Source organism: Bos taurus, chromosome Y (assembly GCF_002263795.3).
Source record: "Bos taurus isolate L1 Dominette 01449 registration number 42190680 breed Hereford chromosome Y, ARS-UCD2.0, whole genome shotgun sequence".
Taxonomy (NCBI): Eukaryota; Metazoa; Chordata; class Mammalia; order Artiodactyla; family Bovidae; genus Bos; species Bos taurus.
In genome coordinates this window covers 53351320-53374653 of record NC_082638.1, presented here as the reverse complement: position 1 = coordinate 53374653, position 23334 = coordinate 53351320, and positions in this window count along the sequence as shown.

Sequence of the window (23334 nt, the reverse complement as noted above, 5' to 3'; positions counted from 1 at the left end):
AGTGTGAGCAGAACCACAGGGCCTACCATCAGAGGAGGAAGCATCACTTGGCTTGGGGAAGTGCCATCATCCAGGGCATCCCTGGCTTCTGAGCCAAAACTGTATCCTTTCTGCTGCTCCTTTGGGTCCACTGCTCATGAGAAGGAGGAGATGGGGCAGGAGCAGGAGGAGGGGGAGGGGCGAGGGCACAGGAAGGGCACTGGAGGCCCCTGAAAGAAATGTGGTCCTGGGCAATTGGCAAGCTCCAAAGGCCCAGCCGAGTAGGATCCGGGCAGGGCTACATATGTACATGTTGCAGCCATACCTTTGAGTGTCTCCTTCAGGCCTGCATCTGAGGAGGAGCAGCATCTGAGGCCTCCAAGTCAGGAATGACCAGAGATGGTACACCAGAGCAGCATCGGCACACAGTTATTGCTGTAAATGCGGGTGATCCTGGCATATAGCTGAGACATGTGAGTCATTCATATGCACACACACAACACACACACACATACATACACACGTACACACACACACACACACACACACACACAACCCCTTTGCTTTCAAACATGGATTGTCACAGGACTGCAAATCTGACCATGTAAGCAGTGACATGCCACTACCCAGCATACACAGGTCTGGAGGAGAACAGTAGTGGTCAGAAATAGCCCCTGCTTGGAGAATGCAGACCACCTCAGATGCACACCACAACAAGGGGCCCAGAGCCATGAGCCTGTCTGATGGTATGGCAAAGCCTGATGACATCAGTGGTGGCCAGGTAACAGGCAGTACCCAGCTCCTTGCAGATGCCTTTTCCAGTATCCTTGTTTCACCCCAGACTAGGACTGATGCTCCTGGCTCTTTTTGGCCTGGCATGTAGCTCCCTGAATGGCTTCTTGACCTAAAGCAGAATATTAGCCACCCTCAAGTTTCCATCATGATCAGCAACCAAGATCAAGACTTTCTCCGCTACATGATAGACTTGAACGTCAGTGAGGGAGACTGAGGAAGGGTGGGTATGGGACCTGGCGGGGAGTGGGAGGATCCTGTTAGCCATGTTGCTGCACTGTGAGACTTTAGAGAGGCGTCGTGGAAGCTGTTAATGCCTGCCTGGGAGGCAAGCTGAGGCCCCTAGAAGTTTGCACCTTTTCCCTCCTCCCTATCCTGGCAGGTGCAGGTGCGGAACCATCTGCAGTCCCCCTGCAAGCTGGTCTTTTCCTTTCAGGACAACTCCTACTTCTTGAACACCATGATCATTAAGGAGTATTACCTTGACATCACCGGTAAAACGTGGCTCCCAGGGTGATGAATGTGGGTGTGCAAGCATGTAGATGCTCCACCTGTGGAGTCCACCCCAGTCTCCCCTGTCTTTCTGCAGGGTACAGGGCATGTCATTCCACTCCAGTCCACTGGTTCTGGGACTTTGAATGGGGATCCCCCAGCCACAGTCTAGACACCAGGAGCCTTAATTTTCTCAACTGGCTTTCAGGCCACAATGGCCCAGAATCGAACAGGATTGCTGATGTGGGGTTGCTTTGGGCCTGCACAAAGTTGATGATTGATGGTGGAGTTCTTGGCTGCTCATGGGAAGGTTCGGGGCCTGGTCAGCCCTGGGTTGACCTTGCTCGGGTTGCCAGCAGCTCATCAGCAATGACGTGTGGGATGATCCCCTGAAGTACTACCTCAGGGAGGAAGGTTCTTCCATCAGAGATAACTGACAGAAACACATGTAGTGAGGGGGTCTGGAGGTAGGCCCTGAGGGACAGCCTTATCGTAGCCGGGACACTATCCTTTCCCAAATGGGATGCTCAGGCTCATGCAAGCTGGCTGCAGAGCCGGCATTTGGGTTATGCACGTAGCAGGTGACTTGCTGAGACTGGGGGCATGGGGGACTCGGTGTGTCTGTGAGTGAAGTAAGTCTCCCTCAAGTCAGCTATGGTTGCAGCTCGAGAGTCCTAGGTGATACCTAGGTGATACCCTATTCCTCGAGAGGCCTAGAGGAAGGGTGAATTAAGGGTCTGTGTCAGAATCATCCGTCCCTGGGTCCTGCCATCCTCCAGCCTCCTGCTGCTCACTGAGTTTGAGATTAACTGGGCCCTTCACTCCCGCCCCTTACCCTGCAATGGCCTATCATTGAAAGGGCATCCTCTCAGTGGTCCCAATGCACCTGTGTGCTGACTTTGGGATCTTGGGTGAATTTCCACATTCACCACTCAGATCTCACCACCACCACCACACATGCTGCGCTCGAAGTGGCTTCAGGCTGCCTTGGGAAAATTGGATGAATTTGGGAAGAGGTGGACAGGGAGCCCCAAAGGCAGGACATGATGCCGACTGACACCATCTCTGACATTGCTGGACATGGGCGTCTTCAGCTCCTGAAACACCTGCATTCCCTGTTTGCATTTGTGTCCCCATGCCAAGCATGTGTGTATACACACATGTGCTTGTGTTGGCTGTGTTTATGTGTGTGTTTTTGTGTATCCAGCCCAGGGCAGATGCAGAGATGAAGGCGACAGGAAAGGAGGTGCTGAGTAACCAGAAGAGGAGGCACGAGGCGTTCCCAGTCTGAAGGTGGTTTGTTCCGTATCTCTGCACTGACCCTGTCCAGGATGGGAATGAAGAAAGGATGGCCACTGGTAACTCCCGTCCATGGCTCCAGATATCTGCAATTAGACCAAACACAAAACACACTCACCATTTCTACTGTGTTGTTGTGTGTGTTTGGACTGGGAAAAGGGATTCATGGTCTGAGGGTTCACTCAGGGCATATCAGGTGGGGTGGGACTTTGAAACCACTGCCTATGGATCCCTGAGTCTGGGGGAACACTGCTGGCCTGTTGAAATGGTGGATGTGGCTATGGCAAGACCCAGAATGGTGAGGAGGCTAAGATTGCCTGCTGCACTGGAGACTTGTTCCACACATGTGAGAGGGAGAACTGGAAAGGTCCTGGGCCAGTGCTGCCCAGGAGCAGCCCTTCAGCCAGCACACTCCCTCCCTGAGGGTGGCACACACTGTGACACAAAACGGGAGACATGCTAAAGTAAGCTGTACCTGCAAACCCACAGGCATCCTAGGAGAGACAGGATGTGAGCGTGGCATGCCTCCAGGCACTTCCAGCCTGCCTCCCTGGCAGTGCAGAAAGGCGAGGAAATCACAGGTGGTTGTACGTGTTTGACCCTCTGCCCGGATGAGCCTATGAGGGAGGGAACGGAGTGAGTAAGGAGTAATTGCATGTCCCAAAGGACCTCAGGAGAGTGGGAGACAGGGAAGCCCCTGGGGGCAGTTCGGGGCCTGCTGGTTTTCAGGGTCCAGGGTCTAGGCAATAGCCGTCCTGCCAAAGATACCCCATGGTGCATGCTGAAAGTCCTGATGAGAATTCCTTCTTTCCTCTGGGGTCTTGCCACTGGCTTTGGGGGCCTGAGGGGCAAAAGTGTGCATCTGCATTTGAGAGAATTTGAGCAGTCTCGATGAAGCAAAATCTCTGATTTAGTCATAGGGGATCTGAAACCAGGTGACACTCAGAGGGAAGCTGCATTCCAGGTGACCGTCTTGGACACTCCTGGGCCCAACTTGGGGCTGGCTTCCTTGGCATGTGGGCTGTGTAGGCAAGCAGAGATGCGTGTCTGTAGGGAGTCCTACCTGGGCCTAATGAGAGCAACTGAAAGACAGTCTTGATATTTAGCAAATCACTGTGGCCTGGGTGGTTCAAGCCCTCTTGGTGCCTTTGAGCTAGAAAAGCTGCTTTCTGCCCAAGGGAGGCATGAGCTGTGGGCCCAGAAAGGGAAAGTTTTGCAGGGCATCATCTGTTCGGGGACTCCGTGTTCATGGGTACTGTTAAACAGAAGGGAGGACGTGTAGGGATGCCACCTTACCTTTATGGCCTCAGGTTCCAATCTTTGTATCTGAAGAGACCCTGTATCCATGTGCACCTTTCTCACAACATTGGATAAGACCCAGGCCTATCACAGTCTCTTGGGGCTCTTGGAGGCTCTTTGGCCTCTTCCTGCTACATGGAGTTAGCACTTGGGGGCACATGTAGACAGGAGCACACAGAAAGCTACACGGAGAGAAAGAACAGAAGGCCTCACTCAGAATGTTGTTGGCCATAAAGGGTTGTAGGCTAGCAAGAGGGGCACAACATTGACAAGGAATGACCTAGATAGGTGCACACCGAGAGAGAGCTTCTCCGAGTCACCTGAGCCCAAAGGTCCTTGTTTTCTGTCCCCACATGGATCAGACCAATGTGACTGGTACTGTGAAGCTGTCCAAGGTGATGGGAGAATGCAGAACGCAAGCGCATGTCATACAGCTGTTCATGGCGAGTGCTTCCAACCTGCTCGCTGCTCTGCAGGTCAGTCCGTGTCACTAGCAAATGCCAAGATTTTGTAACCTTTGAGGATAAGTCACAGAGTTAGATGGAGAAGGCAATGGTACCCCACTCCAGTACTCTTGCCTGGCAATTCCCATAGACAGAGGAGCCTGAGAGGCTGCAGTCCTATGCAGGGGTCGCGAAGAGTCGGACATGATTAAGCGACTTCCCTCTCACTTTTCACTTTCATGCGTTGGAGAAGGAAATGGCAACCCACTCCAGTGTTCTTGCCTGGAGAATCCCCCGGACGGGGGAGCCTGGTGGGCTGCCATCTATGGGGTCACATAGACTCAGACTTGACTGAAGTGACTTAGCAGCCGTAGCAGCACAGAGTTAGAAGTGCAAGGTGACATGATTAATTAACAAGTGAAAGGAAACAACCAGGACAAAGAAAGTTACTTTTTCGTTGTGAGTACAAAGGTGCTTACCAAAATTCATATTCCTAGAGAAGAAAGCTTGTAATTCTGCACGTGTGCAAGTTTCCTCTCAGGGATGTTACTGTGTACACGTACATGTGTGTGCTCACATGCGCATAGAAGTCCCTGCCAGTATGCTTGTGAGTATGAGCTTCCAGAATTGACCTAGCCAGGTGATGGAAGTTGGATAGCAAAAACATGAAGATCTTAGAGAAAGGTACATAAACTCTGGCCAGCAGAAGCACTGAAGCCAGGGATTCGATCCCCTTTATCTCACTGAGCAAACACGTTCTAAGTGGGATCACAGGGGTGCACCCAGGATGTGTGGCAGAAAGTAGTGGCAGGAAAAAAGAGCCCGGGGAGTGTGCAGAGAAAAGTCCACTACATCTGCAGTTTGTGAAAAGCAGAAAATGTACCAGGAAGGAGAAACTGTACTTAATTAATTGAGATATCTAGCTAAGGAGATTTCCAGCCAAACAGCCAAAAGTGCTTCCTGATTTCTTCTTGCTGCCTATAGTAAAATATAAAGGGAAATTAAAAAAATATATATTTAAGAGAAAGACTATTAAAAAATAAGACAAAACTTCCTGAATTGGAAATTTTCTAGTCTTTTAACATGACAGAGGATGCTAAAATTAATGGCTCTCAAGCAAGGTTCTATCCAGGGCATTGAGATAAGGTGGTCTAAACATAAAATTTTATAGCACCTATACATCAATTCTTATTCCTTTATTTATTTTTAATAAAGGTGGTCTAAAGATAAGTGTGACTGTAAAATTCTTTGTTAAGCCTCAGAAAGCTGGAAAGGGATGCTTCATGGCATTATTTAGGCAGGCCAATGCCCTCCAAAGAGTTTAGGGGTGTCACTCAGAGATCATTTCAGTCACACAATAAGACTTCTACCAGGTTTCAGGGTGTTATCCCTCAGCTATCTCAGCAGAAAACCAAGACAGACTAGGCCTTATTATGAAGACATGTGTGATGGTGGCTTTGGAGTGGGGTGCTTTGCCATGAAAACCAGTAAGACTATCAGGAGACACACCAAGTTTTTAAAATAACATATTTAAGTTCAGATTGGACTGAAAGGACCAGCAATAGTACAAAATAAGAGACCTCTGGATTTCTACCTTCGACAAGCAGAAAGTAGGCTAGGGAGACTGTTTCACTGTAACCATATACTATCCACCTTTCATGCAATGGAATCATGTCAGAGGGCAGAATTAAAAATTCAGAGACTGAAGCCTAGGAAGTTTCCAGGCCTTAAATCCTAATCAAAGGACTGCCAACAAGAACCTGTGGGATTTCAGAACTGCTACTGTTGACTCCTATCTCCCCTCCCCTTTCTGGAACAGGAGTGTCTATGAAGGTTATCTATGCCTGACCCAGCATTGTATGTTGGCTGTGAAATGAGCAGATCAACTCATCTCTTTTGCTCACAGATCAGCAGGTCTACAGGAACTACACTTTTATAATTTGAACTGATGTGTTAGAGATGACTTGAGAGTCTCATGGACTGCAAGGAGATCAGACCAGTCAATCCTAAAGTAAAGCATTCCTGCATATTCATTGGAAGGACTGATGCTGAAGCTGCAGCTCCAATACTTTAGCTACCTGATGCGAAGAAGTGACGCATTGGAAAAGTCCCTGACGTGGGAAAGATTGAAGGCCGGAGAAGGGGACGGCAGAGGATGAGATGGTTGGATGGCATCACCAACTCAATGGACTTGAGTTGGAGCACGCCTCTGGAGTTGATGGTGGACAGGAAACCCTGGCGTGCGGCAGTCCATCGGGTCGCAAAGAGTAGCACACAACTGAGTGACTGAACACTTGAGATAGTGCCCAAGTGCACCCTGGTCCATATCTGGACCTGACTTAGATGACAAGGTCCTGAACTTCAAGTTAATGCTATAATGGATAAATTATTTGAAAGCATTTGCAGGAAAATGCATTTTGGACATACAAGTATGTAAACAATTTGTTGCCATGGGTTTTAAAGTATGTCCACAAGTCCTTTCCTTCAAGGGTGGACCTTATACTCCCCTTTACATGTTGGCTGGACTTAGTGGCTCATTTCTAATGTTAGAATATTGTAGAAATGAAAATGAAGTGTCTGACTATGCCTTTGTAGGTCATAAAAGGCACTGCAGCCTCCTTGCTCATCCTCTTGGATCACTCACTCTAGAAGCCAGCTTAGTCATATCTTGAGAACACTCAGGTAGCCCAGGGGCCCATGTGAAAGAACTGAGGCTTTCTCCCAATAGCCAGCAAGGAAACTGGTTTCAACAGCTATGTGAGTAAGCCATCTTGGAAGGAAATCCACCAGCCCATGTCAAGGCTTCAGATGACAAAAATCTCATGAAAACCTGAGCCAGAACACTCAACTGAATTACTCCTGGATTCCCAACTTTCAGCAGCAGTATGAGATAATATTGTTTTAAGCTGTTGCTTTGGGATAATTTGTTATGCAGCAGTAGTTCATTAACGCACTGCCAACTTTGGTTCATGTCTTTATACCGGGGTGTCTGTCCATTTAGTCTAATCTAAGCTAGATTCTGCTACTTCAGTTTAGAAAACATACTTCACCCTTGATCTGACCACCCTCAGATCAGATCAAATTCTTTATCACTCACTTCAATATCTTATCAGTCTTGCCTAGCCTCAGCAATGATCCTCTCAGTTGAGCCAGAATCCACCGGCACACTTATGGTCGTCTTAATAAGTTTCCATCCACTGACACCCACTCTGTTGTTGTTCATTGCTTTTCAGGCTCCCAGTCTCTCTTTGCTATCACATGGACCCACCCTGTTCCTTAGCTATAAATCCCAGCTGTGTCCCTGCTGGAGTCAGACTTAAAATCAATCTCTCTCCCGTATTATAAGACCTCAGCTGTAGTACTCTTACCTTGAATAACGTTTTTCTTACCACCTTTAGGAAGCGTTATGCATCATTTGTTTAACTTTTCCAGGTTCTGTTAGTAGGGATTATTCTCAAAGGAATAGTTTTATACTTTTACTTTTTATACTATATTCCTTTGGGGAGCAAATTTCTAGAATGAAAACATTTCGTGTTTTTACCGTACAAACAGAAAATATCTTTTAAAATACATTTATATATCTTTAAAAAATGTAGTAATCTGAAAAGGATGTGTATATAGACATGCCAGTGTATATACACACATACCCTCAGACCTCCAAGGAAAACTTAATTCTCAGTAAACTATAAATTAAAACATTCAGCCTGCAGGTAGTGAAATTTTTGTAATTAATGTGCCAAAAATCATAGAGAATGAAATTTTAATTTTAAAAATGTATACATAAAACCATCTGGGATTCAGACAAAATAGGTTATTTAAATAAAGTTAGGTCAAGCCCTAAACCATCTAGTTAAAGAAAAAAAAAAAAAAAGAAAGAAAGAAAAGAAATAGCCTCATGTAATAACCTATAATGAAAAATAACCTAAAAAATAGATATATTTATGCATAATTAAATCACTCTGATATACATCTGAAACACAACATTGTAAATCAAATATATTTCCATAAAATTTGTAAAGAAAGCTTTTAAAGTATATGATTATAAAGAAAAAATCCTAAACAAAGTAGAAGGTATATATGAATGGAAACAAAAATAGAAAACAACAAAAATAAAACTTGCTGGGATAATAAAACAAAAGCTGCTTCTTAAAAAAAAAAAAATCAGAAACATTGATACAACTATAGCCAATCTAATAAGGGGAAGAGGAGGTTAATTCCAATACTAGAAATGACACATGGAATGGGATTCTGAGACGGTAATATTCAACCCTGAGTGGAATTACTTTTGCTTCAGGAAAGGTCAAGTCAAACCAAAACCTGGGAAAAGAAAGGGAAGGAAAGAAAGAGAAAGACGGCCATGGGAAGAAAGGAAGAAAAGGAAAGTAAGGGAGAAAGAAAGAAAAGTAAATGTCTCAACAGATGTTGTAAATATCCAATGAAACAATTCTCTTTAAAATCTAAAAAGAGAAACAGAAATTCATTAAGCCATATCCTCACTGCCTTTGATGGTACTAAGAACCAGAAAACCCATTTACACATCGCTGTTTAGAATTTCTGGACAACACAATAAGATTATTTAAAAAAAAGAAACAAACAAAAAAATGCTATGTTATTTGTAAAAAGATGGACAGCAGAAATAATTTTTAAAAAAACATTTTATTTTTATAAATAGTACTTTTACTGACAATGTTTTGGCAACATTAATAAAACAATAAATTTTACCTGAACGAACAAGCAAAGTAGACAAGGAAATTCACCAAAGGCAAAGCAAAATAGTCATCTTGACAGATATTCAATACATTTGTAAAAAAACACAAAGTGTCATTGCTTGAAAAAAATAGAGAGGTATCAATAGAAAAAGAGAGGAAGCTCCTGAAAGAACTCAACTCAGTATTAACTATCTTTGTTCTGCAGGCACAGAAACTTGCTCAAGTTAATTTTACGAAGCAAAGCCCTGATGTTATTATCTCTTTTCAGGTTTTGTGTGTATGTGTGTCTGTGTGTGAAAATCTAGGAAGTTTAGTCTGGACAGGGAAGAAGAGTGTAGAGACTTAAAGTACCTTTAAGGAGGAGAAGGAAAAGGAGGGGCGTGAGGATTTCATTGTGTGATTTGAACAGCATTGGTGAAGCTCAAACAAGGGATGTAGCAAGCCATGGTGGCCTAGGGGAAGAGCATTTCCAGAAGAAGAGAATTTGGAAAGTCTTTGGATTGGGAAGAAATGGAATTTGCTTAGGGAAAGCAAGGCCAGTGTTGTCAAACACTGGGCAGCAGTGGGGAAAACAGTAGAGTAGAATGACAGAGAATGGAAGAGAGGAAGTAGTCAGGGACCATATCACTGGAAACTTTTCATTTGGCAGTAAATCAACTTGTACTCCTTAGGAGCATACTACAGAGCAAACAACAGTAACAGTGTTGATAATCCTAAGCAACAATAAAAACATATAAATAAAACATTTCATATTTTTACAATAGAAATAGAATAAAGGAGATAAGAATGCAATAGTCTGCACATTTATACATAGTTTTCACCTGAGACCAGAAGACACACACACACACACACACACACACACACACACACTCTTTATACACCTAAAAGCGGTTTAAGCTGACACTTAGCAAAGTGCTTTGGCCCAAGCAAACTAACTGGAAAGGCCTAGTAAAATATTCAAAGTGCAAACCAATCAATCAAGCATTGAGTAAATAAATACAATTTACTTGTGTTTGAATTCACACTCAGGAAATTACCTAAAATGGAGACAAGAGACTCACTACAGCTTAGTCATCTGTAGTCCTTCCACTTTTGTTCTGAGAGGGATGGTAACCCCTTGGTGATGATCACTTTCTAGCATTTTGTGAAAGCTTAGAGGATTTAAATGAATTGTGGAGGTGGGTCGGGGCAGGGGGGAAAAAGTGGGGAGAGACAAAGAGGAGGAGAAAGGAAGAGGAAACAGAGAGATTTCTCCTGGCATAGGTCTACAGCCAAGATTCCAGGTTCCTTGAATGGTGCACAGAGATTCTAGGTATCTGTGCCAGAAGTGGAGAAGGTATGGCATTCAACTCCAGGAGGAGACTCAACTCCAGGAACCCACAGAGGAAGCCAAGTGTGCTGAAACACAGGAACCAGTACTTAGAGGGTACACCACAGGTCTGTGAAAGAGCCCTTGGAGATCACACGAAAAAAGGTTTCCACAAGTATAATCACAGACTAGGTAGTTGGATACAGTAGAGGAAGGATGATAACTCTATGACCTGATAATTACTGAAATAAATGAGAAAATTCCTGCACATCAGACTGTGTCAAGTAAGACAGAAACCAAGTATTAGTTTGATAAAATGGGAAATTAAACAAAGAATTAGCTGTTAACTTTAATACATTCATGCCCAAGGCAAGATAAGATACAAAAGTGAAATCGTCACATGTTTAAACTAGGGTAAGACACATGTAACTGGAAAATGTAAGGAAAAGTTCTATAGAGGCTTTAATCACCTTTGTATCCACTACATTTACTATTCTCAGATAACTCCTTTGTAGCTTAAGGGAAAGAGAACTAAATTTAGCTCAATTCATAAACTGAAAAGGTTCCCTGTGTTTGATCCTTTTCAGTTAAAACTATGGGTCCAGTACAAATCAAACTGGATGTCAAGGCTTTTTTCTTGGGGAATCTTAACTTGCTTTACTACTGTGATGGAGACTGATAGGGCTACTTCACTTTGACTAAAGGCCAGCCAAATGGGAAAGGAGATGGAATGAATCAAATTCCCCTTTTGATTACTCAACAGGAGGTCCACAGGCACCAGGCCTCATTCTATTAACTGTCTCTGCTTCTCCAACTGCAGTCAATGATACACAGGTCCTGCTTGATCCTTGCAGGTGCCTCTCACCTAACAGGCATTTTAATGGTTGGCTTCCTTGAGATGTCCCTGGGCTAGGTAAAGACACTCTCAGACAGTGTTCCTTCTGCCTTGGCTCCATGCCTGGAGTGCATGCATGCCTCTTCCTCAACTGGGACAAGAAGCCACAGCTCTCCACTAACTAAATCCCGTGTCTGGTCCAAACTCACATCATAGTTTCTCCATCAACTTCTCCACATCAGGCTTTTGGAACCATTTTATCTTAGAACAGCACAACAGAGGCACTTCACAGAGTTCAGCAGCACACAGGACCATACCATAACAAAGCCATTCCAATCTGGCTATATAGTTAATACTGAGATCTTCAAGGCATGAAAAGAGTTGAAATTTTCATTGCTAAACAGTCTACAGATTACATGTATAGTGAAGAAGGCAATGGCACCCCACTCCAGTACTCTTGCAGGAAAAATCCTACGGATGGAGGAGCCTGGTGGGCTGAAGTCCATGGGGTTGCTAAGAGTTGGGCATGACTGAGTGACTTCACATTCACTTTTCATTTTTATACATTGGAAAAGGAAATGGCAACCCGCTCCAGTGTTCTTGCCTGGAGAATAACAGGGACAGGGTAGCCTGGTGGGCTGCTGTCTATGGGGTCGCACAGAGTCGAACATGACTGAAGCAACTTAGCAGCAGCAGTAGCAGCAGCAGCAGAGCTTTCAAACTTGCAAATAACATGAAATACCAAAATACATTGTTACTTTTCCTTTCTCCACCTCTCTCGTTCTCTCTCTCTCACACTCACACACACACACACACACGCACACATAATTTTTACATGTTAAAATACTTATATGAAAAACAGGTACTATATTTTTAAATAACATCTCAATATTTAAACAAAGCTGTACGTCATGTATTTAAAATAAAAACACATAAATTACACATTGGTTTCCCTATATTTGATATTATTGAATAATTCTATAATTTGAATTTTTTGTTTTTAATGGGGTTTTTAACTTTGACTGAAATACTTGCTTCAGACTTATTGAAAGCAGAATTAATGTTTTTTTTTTTTTTTGACCTCCTACTTTTAGATTTGGGGTGATGGTTCAGAATCAGATGTGTTCACAGTAATGGATGCCACTTCCACCAATCTTGTTGAAGGGGTTCCAGTGATACCTGAATAAAAACTCTTGTTTCAGGAGGTAATCCTTCTAGATGCTGAGGCTTCTTATATATTTGATGACACTGGGTCTTGTGCTGTCTTTTCTCTTTAAAAGTTAAAAAGTGTAGCTGACATTTGGAACACTGATGAAAACTTTTCCTAGTGCTGTCTATAATGACATATGTATGGTGTTGCAGTTTTAAAAATTTGTAGACAAAAGGGGCAAAGTAAATTCTTAATGTTACCATGGTAAGCTCTGAAATGTGCATCCACATCTGCAAAGAATGTTGATCTGTAACTGCAAACCTGGCATGCATAGGGCATGTCTCCAGGCTTATGATTATCTTTCATGTGCTGTTAGAGAACCCGATCTGTCTCAAAGGACAATTCACAGATTTTACAGACTGCAGAGGGTTCCTGGGAATTATGGACACTTTCAATGTGACACTGCAGCTGGAAGGGAGTAGGAAACTGGCAGTTGCAGTGCTGGCAGGTGGTGTGGTATTTCCAGCTGTCACCTCTCTGCCTCTCAAGCTCCAAATGGTGCTTCATGTGATTCATAAACTTGACATTTTTTAGAACTTTCAAGCAGCTGAGGCATTTAAAGGCTGTGTGAGTTTGCGGTTCTGGCTGCCTATCTCCTATATGCTGTCCATAGTAGAAATCACAGAGTAACACAATCAGATTGCCTTCTGTGGGATCAACAATCTTGTTTTGACTTGCTACACTTGGAAAGTCAATTCTTGTCAGTCCATTTTACCCTAAAGCACTTATAGGCTTGCAATGGACATTGTCCTTTGGAAAATGTGTTGGACAAGATTCTCCATTCTGAACATGGCTTACTGAGGTATGAACACTGTCTGGTGTGCTTTGCTGAGTAGTCACTGTTTGAAAAATACCTGGAGGGGACAAAGCTAAAGAATGTTCTCCTATAATTCCATCACTGAGTTTAGGCCTTTTGGGATTTATTGCTATTTGTTTCAGAAGTGGAAAGTCACTTTGATATATGAGCAATTTTATCCATAGCTCCTGCAGTAACTGCTGTTTCTACTGGATGCTGCAATGAACTTGTGAAGGTAATCAAAGGAGAACATAACTCTGAAAAGCTGTTAGGCACTATTTGTGGTGAAATATTTTTATAGTCCGCTTTGGACAAAGGCTCAATAATAATAGGACTATATGTTGATCTTGATTCAGAGACAGAAAGAGGCAAGACAGTCTTTGCTTCTGATGCAGGAGTCACATGACTAACACACTGTAATTTCTGAGCATTATCTTTCCTGAAGTGAACATACTTTTTTCTCCTTGAACAAGAACCTGGGGTAACTCTGTTCAGTATGTTTGAAACAACTGATTTTGAATTTGAGGTCATCCCCACAAAGATCACATCAGCATCTTCATTTACATGTTCCACTCCAAACAAGATCAGTTCAGCATCTTCATCATCTACTTGTTTGGTTTCTCCCTCGCTTTTCTGTGGTTCTGGCTCTTGTTCTTTTTCACATACATGGTCGTTCCATATTTTAAGTACTTTTTTTCTTTTATTCTTGGAGGATGTGGCCACAAGTCCCAGTGCTTCCTTTAAATAAACTTCCACCTAAGTATAAATATATTACATATTAGCTAAGTACAGAACAATGTGCTATTTGTTTATCTCCAAAACTCTAGGGGAGTTATAAACACCCTTATCTTACAGATAAGGACATTTAGCATCAAAGAGACTAAATGGCAGCGGAAAAACCTATGACTACAAGTCTACATGACTCGAGAATCATAGCTTTGTCCCATGTTGATTTTAATCTTTTCTATTTAAAAAAAGAAAGAAAGGAAAAAAAAAAAAAAAAAAACACCACTGATCATTAGGTCAAATCACATGTAAAAGACAAATCTTTTTACAAAAGCACTATTTTACACTGTTTAGAAACATGGACTTTGGAGTCAAAGAAGATTAAACTGGAATTCTAAGTTAACCACACACCAGCTGCATCTTTTTCGGCAAATTTATAATTTTTAAATGTGTTTCCGTATCTTAAAGACAAACAAGCTTATTTCCAAGACTTAAGGTTAACAGCTCTTTTTTAAAAGCATCAGCTATTCAATGGCATCTTGCTTTGTAGGAAAATTGAAAAAAAAAACTTATCTAAAATGCACATTACAACTGGTTCACAAATACTAATTTCATAAATATTAATACAGAAAATAGGGCACAAATTCAAAGTATATAGTATCTCTACATAATTAACAAACAGCATAATTCGATGTCAAGCACTTAACACAGGCCTAGGAAATTGAGAATGAACTCTCTTGATAACCTCACCTCAAATCCACACTGATGCATCCTAAATTTCTCCCTCTAACCCTGACTAAACTTAAATCCAACAATGTTTTATCCTTCACTCCAAATGTCTCTTCCCTATATAGCAGGCAAAATGAGGTCAGTATTTCTCTAATACCAAGATCAGACAGAGACATCACACACAGACACACAACCAATGTCCCTTATGAATACAGATGCAAGAGTCCTCAACAAAATACTGGCAAAAAAACCCTAACAACATATAAAAAAGGCTATATGACATGATCACGTGGGATTTATGGAGGTATGCAAAGTTGGTTCATTATATGAAAGTCAATCGACATTATGCCATTTTAATACAATAAAGGAGAAAAAACATATCTGCCTGCTGAAAAAGCATTTCCCTGAGTCTAGCACCTAATAGGGGTTAAAAACACATAATAACTAAGAACAGAAGAGCACTTTCTCAATCAAAGGGTACCTGTAAAAGACCCACAGCTAACATCATACTTAATAATGAAAAACTGAGAGCTTTCCCCCTAAGAATGGGAACAACACAAGGAAGTCTATCCCACACTTTGGCTCAATATTATACTGGCAGTTCTATAACCAGAGCAATCAGTTAAGAAAAGGAATTATTGTTTTTGTTGTTTTTAAAAAAAAAAAAGCCTTCAGAATGGAAAGGAAAAAGTCAAAGTATATTGGAGATAACATACTTTTATATATAGAAAATCCTGAAGAAACCACAAGTACGAGAAGTAATAAAAACCTTGCAGAATACAAGATAAATATTTTAAAAATCAAGCAGATTTCTATACAATATCAACAAAAGTTTTGAAAATGAAATTAAGTAAACACTTGACTGTACACTAGCATTAAAAAGAATACTTAGGATGTCAGAAAGAGAAAGACAAATATCATATGGTATCACTTATATGTGGACTCCAAAATATGATACAAATGAACTTATCTATGAAACAGAAACAGACTGAGAGACATAGAGAGGAGACTATGTGATTACCAAGAGGGGAAGGGTGGGGGAGGCATAGATTGGGAGCTGGTGATGAGCAGATGCAAACTATAATGTTAATATATAGAATAGATAAACAAGATCCTACTGTATAGCACAAGGAAATATATACATTGTTTGTGATAAATAATAATGGAAAAGGATATGGAAAATATTGTGTGTGCATGTGTGCGTGTTTACATATGAAGGAAAGGAAAGGTAAAAGGAAAGAAAGGAAAGGACAATTCTTGGCAAGCAGGTACAGAAAGTAGATCCTTGTGTGTTATGGATAGATTTTAAAATGGTGCAACTGCTACAGAAAACAGTATAAAGGCTCCTCAGTAAACTAAAAATAGAACTACCACACGATTCAGCAATTCCACTTCTGGATGTAAATTCAACAGAAGTTAACATGGGGTCTTGAGATATTTGCACAGCCATGCTCAAAGCAGTGCTAATCACAACATCTAAGGGTTGGAAGTATCTAAACATCCATCAAATGTGATATATACATACAATGGAATATTATTTATCCATATAAAGGAAATTTTGCCACATGCCACAACATGCATGATTCTTTAAGACATCACCTAGAGGAGAACATAGGCAAAACACTCTCCGACATACATCACAGCAGGATCCTCTATGACCCACATCCCAGAATATTGGAAATCAAAGCAAAAATAAACAAATGGGACCTAATTAAACTTAAATGCTTCTGCACAACAAAGGAAACTATAAGCAAGGTGAAAAGACAGCCTTCAGAACGGGAGAAATTAATAGCAGATGAAGCAACTGACAAATAACTAATCTCAAAAAAATACAAGCAACTCCTACAGCTCAATTCCAGAAAAATAAATGACCCAATCAAAAAATGGGCCAAAGAACTAAATAGACATTTCTTCAAAGAAGACATACAGATGGCTAAAAACACATGAAAAGATGCTCAACATCACTCATTATCAGAGAAAGGCAAATCAAAACCACTATGAGGTACCTTTTCACACAAGTCAGAATGGCTGTCATCCAAGTCTACAAGGAATAAATGCTGGGGAGTGTGTGGAGAAAAGGGAACTCTCTTACACTGTTGGTGGGAATGCAAACAAGTACAGCCACTATGGAGAAGAGTGGGGAGATACCTTAAAAAACTGGAAAAAGAAATGCCATATGGCCTAGCAATCTCACTGCTGGGCATACACACTGAGGAAACCAGAATTGAAAGAGACAAATGTACCCCAATGCTCATTGCAACAGTATTTCTAATAGCCAGGCCATGGAAGCAACCTAAATGTCCATCAGCAGATGAATGGATAAGAAAGCTGTGGTATATATACACAATGGAGTATTAAAAAGAATACATTTGCACCAGTTCTAATGAGGTGGATGAAACTGGAGCCTATTATACAGAGTGAAGTAAGCCAGAAAGAAAAAGCACCAATACAGTATACTAACACATATATATGGGATTTCAAAAGATGTAACCATAAACCTGTATATGAGACAGCAAAAGAGACAAAGATGTATAGAACAGTCTTTTGGACTCTGTGGGAGAGGAAGAGGGTGGGATGATTTGGGAGAATGGCATTGAAACATGTATAATATCATATATGAAATGAGTCGCCAGTCCAGGTTCGATGCATGATACTGGATACTTGGGGCTGGTGCACTGGGACGACCCAGAGGGATGGTATGGGGAAGGAGGAGGGAGGAGAGTTCAGGATTGGGAACACATGTATACCTGTGGTGGATTCATTTTGATATATGGCAAAACCAATACATTATTGTTAAGTTAAAAAATAAAATAAAAAATAAATTCACTTAAAAAGTAAATAAAGACATCCAGCCAAAGGAATTAAGCCAGTCATTAAAAAAAGACAAATACTATACATTTCCACTTATATGAAATATAACATAGTCAAGCAATAGAAAGGAACAAAGTAGAATGATGGAGTCCAGGATCTAGGGAAACAGGGAAGAAAAGAGGAGTTGTTGTTTAATGGGACAGGTGATGGGTATAGCGTTTCAATTTTGCAAGATGAAAAGGTGTAAAGATATGTTTCATAACAATATGATAAGGAATTCCATGGTAGTTCAGAAGTTAGGACTCCACGCTTTCCTATCAGGGGCCTGGGTATGGTTCTCAACCAGGAAACTGTCATTCAAGCTGCATAGCACAGCGAAAACAATGACAACAACAACAAAACAACACTGTGACTGTATGTGTGTGTGTGTGTGTGTGTGTGTGTGTGCGTGTGTATTAGTTGCTCAGTCATGTATGAGTCTTTGCTTTCGCATGGACTGTAGCCCATCAGGCTCCTTTGTCCATGGGGTTCTCCAGGCAAGAATACTGGAGTGGGTTGCCATTTCTGCCTCCAAAAAGGCTGATGAAAGTATGTGAAATACTTAGCATGTAAAAATGGTTAAAATGGTAAAAATTTAAGTTAGATTTTTTTTACAACAATTAAAAACATTTAACAACCAGGAAAAGAATTTGAATAGAATTTTCACCAAAAATACTGCTTAACATGATTGAAAGTGAAAGAAATTAAGTCGCTCAGTCGTGTCTGAGTCTTTGCGACCCCATGGACTGTCGCCTATCAGGCTCCTCCATCCATGGGATTTTCCAGGCAAGAGTGCTGGGGTGGATTGTCATTTCCTTCTCCAGGGGATCTTCCTGGCCCAGGAATCGAACCCAGGTCTCCTGCATTGCAGGCACACACTTTACCTTCTGAGCCACCAGGGAAGCCCTTAGCAAAATGTAAATCAGTTTCATTGAAATACTACTTCACAAACATTAGCTTGGCTATAATCAAAACCAGGAAAAATAACAAGTGTGGCAGAGGATGTGGAGAAAATGAATCTTCATATATTGCTGAAAAGATGTTGAAAATATACTGCTAAAATATATTGTTGAAAATATATTGCTGTAAAATTGTACAACCACTTTGGTTTGTCAGTACCTCAAAAATTAAATATATAGTAGCCATATGATCCAGAAATTCACTCTTTTGTATATATCAAAAAAAAAAAAAAATCCCTGAAACTATTAAGTCCATTCAAAAACAGTGTTCCCAACAACATTACTCAAAAGAGCCACAAAGAATACACCATCCAAATATTATCTATTAATTGATGAATGGATAAAAAACCTGTGGTATTTGTTCACAATGGAGTTCATGTAAGCCGTATACCATATTGATATACCATATCCAGCCATATAAAAAAAAAAAAGCATTGCTATACAGCCAAGAAATGGATGAATCTTGAAAATACACAAACTAGGGGACTTCCCTGGAAATCCAGTGTTTAAGACTATGCACAGGTTCCGTCCCTGGGCAGGGAACTAAGATCCCACACGCCACATAGATAAATAAGTAAATATTTCAAAAAAAAAAAATATGACATATGAATAAAGCCAGACACAGAGGTCACACATTGTATGTGGGAGAATGTAGGTAGAAAAGAAGCAGGAAAGAGAAGCATTCTGTAATGCAAATGAAACTTTTTTTTTTTTTTTTTTTTTTAGGGAGGAGGAAATGCACTGCTCTGATAAAGGCTGTCAATAAATTAAATAAAATAACAACTAAAAATTGACCATTGAGTTAAACATTTGGAATTCACTGTTGATCTTGACAAGAGTGAATTTAAAGGAAAATGAGAGACCTGGAGATAACAAATTCTACAAACAACTCTGCAGAAGTCTACCATAAGCAAATATGAAATGAAAAAAGCATAGGCAGGACATGACACCAAAAGACAGATTTTTAATGAGAGGTAACATTATAGTCATTCTGTTTGCTGATGGGAACTATCCAGAGAAACAGAAAACTTAATCCAGGACAAAGAAGAGACTTGCTAGAATATCACTGAATAAACAAGAATTGAGGTGGCAAGAATACACGGAAGAACTGTACAAAAACAGATCTTCATGACCCAGATAATAAAGATGGTGTGATCACTGACCAAGAGCCAGATATCCTGGAATGTGAAATGAAGTGGGCCGTAGAAAGCATCACTATGAGAACAACTAGAGGAGGTGATGGAATTCCATTTGAGCTATTTCAAATCCTGAAAGATGATGCTGTGAAAGGTTGCACTCAATATCCCAGCAAGTTTGGAAAACTCAGCAGTTGGCCAAAGGACTGGAAAAGGTCAGTTTTCATTCCAATTCCAAAGAAAGGCAATGCTAAAGAATGCTCAAACTACCGCACAATTACACTCATCTCACATGCTAGTAAAATAATGCTCAAAATTCTTCAAGTCAGGGTTCAGTAATATGTGAACCGTGAACTTCCTGATGTTCAAGCGGGTTTTAGAAAAGGCAGAGGAGCCAGAGATCTAGTTGGCAACATACACTGGATCATGAAAAAAAAAAAAAAAAGAGTTCCAGAAAAAAAACATTTATTTCTACTTTACTATGTCAAAGCCTTTGACTGTGTGGATCACAATAAACTGTAAAGTTCTGAAAGCGATGGGAATACCAGACCACCTGACCTGCCTCTTGAAAAATCTGTATGCAGGTCAGGAAGCAACAGTTAGAACTCGTCATGGAACAACAGACTGGTTCCAAATAGCAAAAGGAGTAAGTCAAGGCTGTATATTGTTACCCTGCTTATTTAACTTCTATGCAGTGTATATCATGAGAAACTCTGGACTGGAAGAAGCAAAAGCTGAAATCAAGATTGCAGGGAGAATTATCAATAACCTCAGATATGCAGATGATACCACCCTTATGGCAGAAAGTGAAGAGGAGCTAAAAAGCCTCTTGATGCAAGTGAAAGTGGAGAGTGAAAAAGTTGACTTAAAGCTCAACATTCAGAAAATGAAGATGATGGCATCCAGTCCCATGTACTTCATGGGAAATAGATGGGGAAACAGTGGAAACAGTGTCAGACTTTATTTTGGGGGGATCCAAAAGCACTGCAGATGGTGACTGCAGCCATGAAATTAAAAGACGCTTACTCCTTGGAAGGAATGTTATGTCCAACCTAGATAGCATATAGAGACATTACTTTGCTAACAAAGGTTCATCTAGTCAAGGCTATGGTTCTTCCTGTGGTCGTGTATGGATGTGGGAGTTGGACTGTGAAGAAGGCTGAGCACTGAAGAATTGATGCTTTTGAACTGTGCTGTTGGAGAAGACTCTTGAGAGTCCCTTGGACTGCAAGGAGATCCAACCAGTCCATTCTGAAGATGAGTCCTGGGATTTCTTTGGAAGGAATGATGCTAAAGTTGAAACTCCAGTACTTTGGCCACCACACGCAAAGAGTTGACTCATTGGAAAAGACTCTGATGCTGGGAGGGATTGGGGGCAGGAGAAGAAGGGAACGACAGAGGATGAGGTGGCTGGATGGCATCACTGACTTCATGAACGTGAGTCTGAGTAAACTCTGGGAGTTGGTGATGGACAGGGAGGCCTGGAGTACTGCTATTCATGGGGTCACAAAGAGTTGGACACGACTGAGCGATTGAATTGAATTGACCCTTAGAAAATGGCCAGGCGTGGCATGCCAACAAACAAACAAACTAACGGGTGCAAACCACATGTAAGGAAGGAAACATCAACAGGTAAATACTTAGTCAATGCTTAGAAAGAAGCCTCTGGAAATGTGCCTCATTTGCTCTATTATCAGTGAATTGAAAACTTAAACTGCAAGGCAATATCACTAATAAGAAACCAAAAAGGTCATTATCCAAAAGTCTACAGACAAGAAAGAGTAGATCAATGTTAGTAAAGGGGAACCCTGTATGCCATTAGTGGGAGGAAAGTGGTCAGAGACTTTATAAGCATGGCTGCCAAAGTGCCTAGGAATCACAAAATGACATAGAGAATGTCATATGTCAGCTCGACTCCCAGAGTATTTGAGCAATCAACAGATTGTGAAAAACACACACAACACCACCACCTCCACAAACATACCCTGGAGCAGCAGTCACAATGCCCAAGAGATGAAAGGAAAGAGAATCGCTGGCTGCAAATTAAAAGAGAAACATATGGGACATAGAGACACAATAAATATGAGTCTGACATTATGAAAATGCAAAAAAAAAAAAAAACATTTGCAGGAATATGCAGAAATCTAGGGCGAATCACAGAAAGTAAAGAAAGGCGGATTAAAGAGATATTATAACATATGCCTTCCAGAAGGGATTAAAAAACATATTGATGGGATGAGTACCCAAGGAAAAGTGAAATGGACCTACACTCCTGGTAAGAAAATTACAGTTGGCAAAGGGTATTGGTGGGTGAGAGGCCAACAGGTGAAGGCTGGAATAGAGTTATACCCACAAATACCTATGCAATTCATAATCCACATGGACCTCCTGTATCAAGAGATATGTACTCAATAGATTCCAAAAGATACCTCTGACAATAACTAGAGCTAAATTCCTCCAAGTGTCTGTGGAAAGGAAGGTGGAAATGTTTCTAAGCAACAACTACAAGAGTGTTAATAGTCTTAAAAAATATATAGTTTCGCTTAAAAAAAAGATCAAAGAGTAAACAACCAAAACTTTTGGTGACTACCTGTGTCTCATTTTACTCTCATTTACAACCAGACTTGGGAATAACACAGAGGCTGCTGTTACCATGGGAAAAGAGGAGGGAATGAAGAAATGCTGTCACCTTGTGCACATTTTCTCTAACAGCAACCTTAAAATGCATGCTGATGGCCACAATATTTGCAAGGGTGCTGAGTTCTAATTGATACCCACCCTTAACAAATTTTCAGGGTTCACAGAGGGGAAAATAAGTAAAGTAAACTTGGGAGAAACTAACAGGAAGAGGATATGAACAGCCAAACATAGTTCTGTGTTTCTTGAAAAAAGCACATGACACATAGGGTGAATTCTAAGAGATACAGGCATCTAACCTCCGAGGACATTATCACCTCCGCATGAGCATGGAAAGGGCCACTGTCAAATTCTGGACATGGCATCAATGGCAGAGTAGGAGTAGTACAGTGGATGCTTTAAGGTAATGCTTTAATGGACCTGGTAAGAGCCACTATGGACATGACTAGAAAGGTGCACTCCCATGAGAGAAAAATAAATAAATAAAGATGTCATGACAGCATGATAAATCAAATCCTCTCCTGCAGTATTTCAGACATGTACAGATTTCAAACCCCACACACCCCAAACTAGATCCTGCTGCATCTTTCAGAACATCAAAGAAAGGAAAGTTAAGATAGTGTACTTGGAGAGAGGAATGGATAAAGAAGTGTGATATAGGTCTGGAATGAAGCTTTAATCAGGATTGAGATTTGAAAGTAGGCCCTCTTCACCAATAGAGAGAAATCCAGAGATCATCACACTAAACGAAGGAACATTTCAAGAAACATCATGGGATACATTGGAGTGGTGGGATACAGAAATCCACTGCAGTGTGCACCCACATAAATGTGATGTGGACATCCAAACTGGCAAGAAACTTATGGTAGCCAAGGACCTTGGTGGATGGAAGGGATACATCTGGAACTTGATATTAATTTCTTCCCACAGATACATCTTAAATACAAAATCCGTATAAACCTATTGCAGCAAGAGTGGTAGACAAAACAATTTCTAATAATATGTAGGGAAAAGCAAGTACCGCTGAATACATAAAGTCATCTCAGTGTTTCAGAACAAGAATCTGTACACGTAAAACCAACTCATCCTTATCTTCAACTTAAAGAGAATATGAACACTTACTTCAAAGATCCA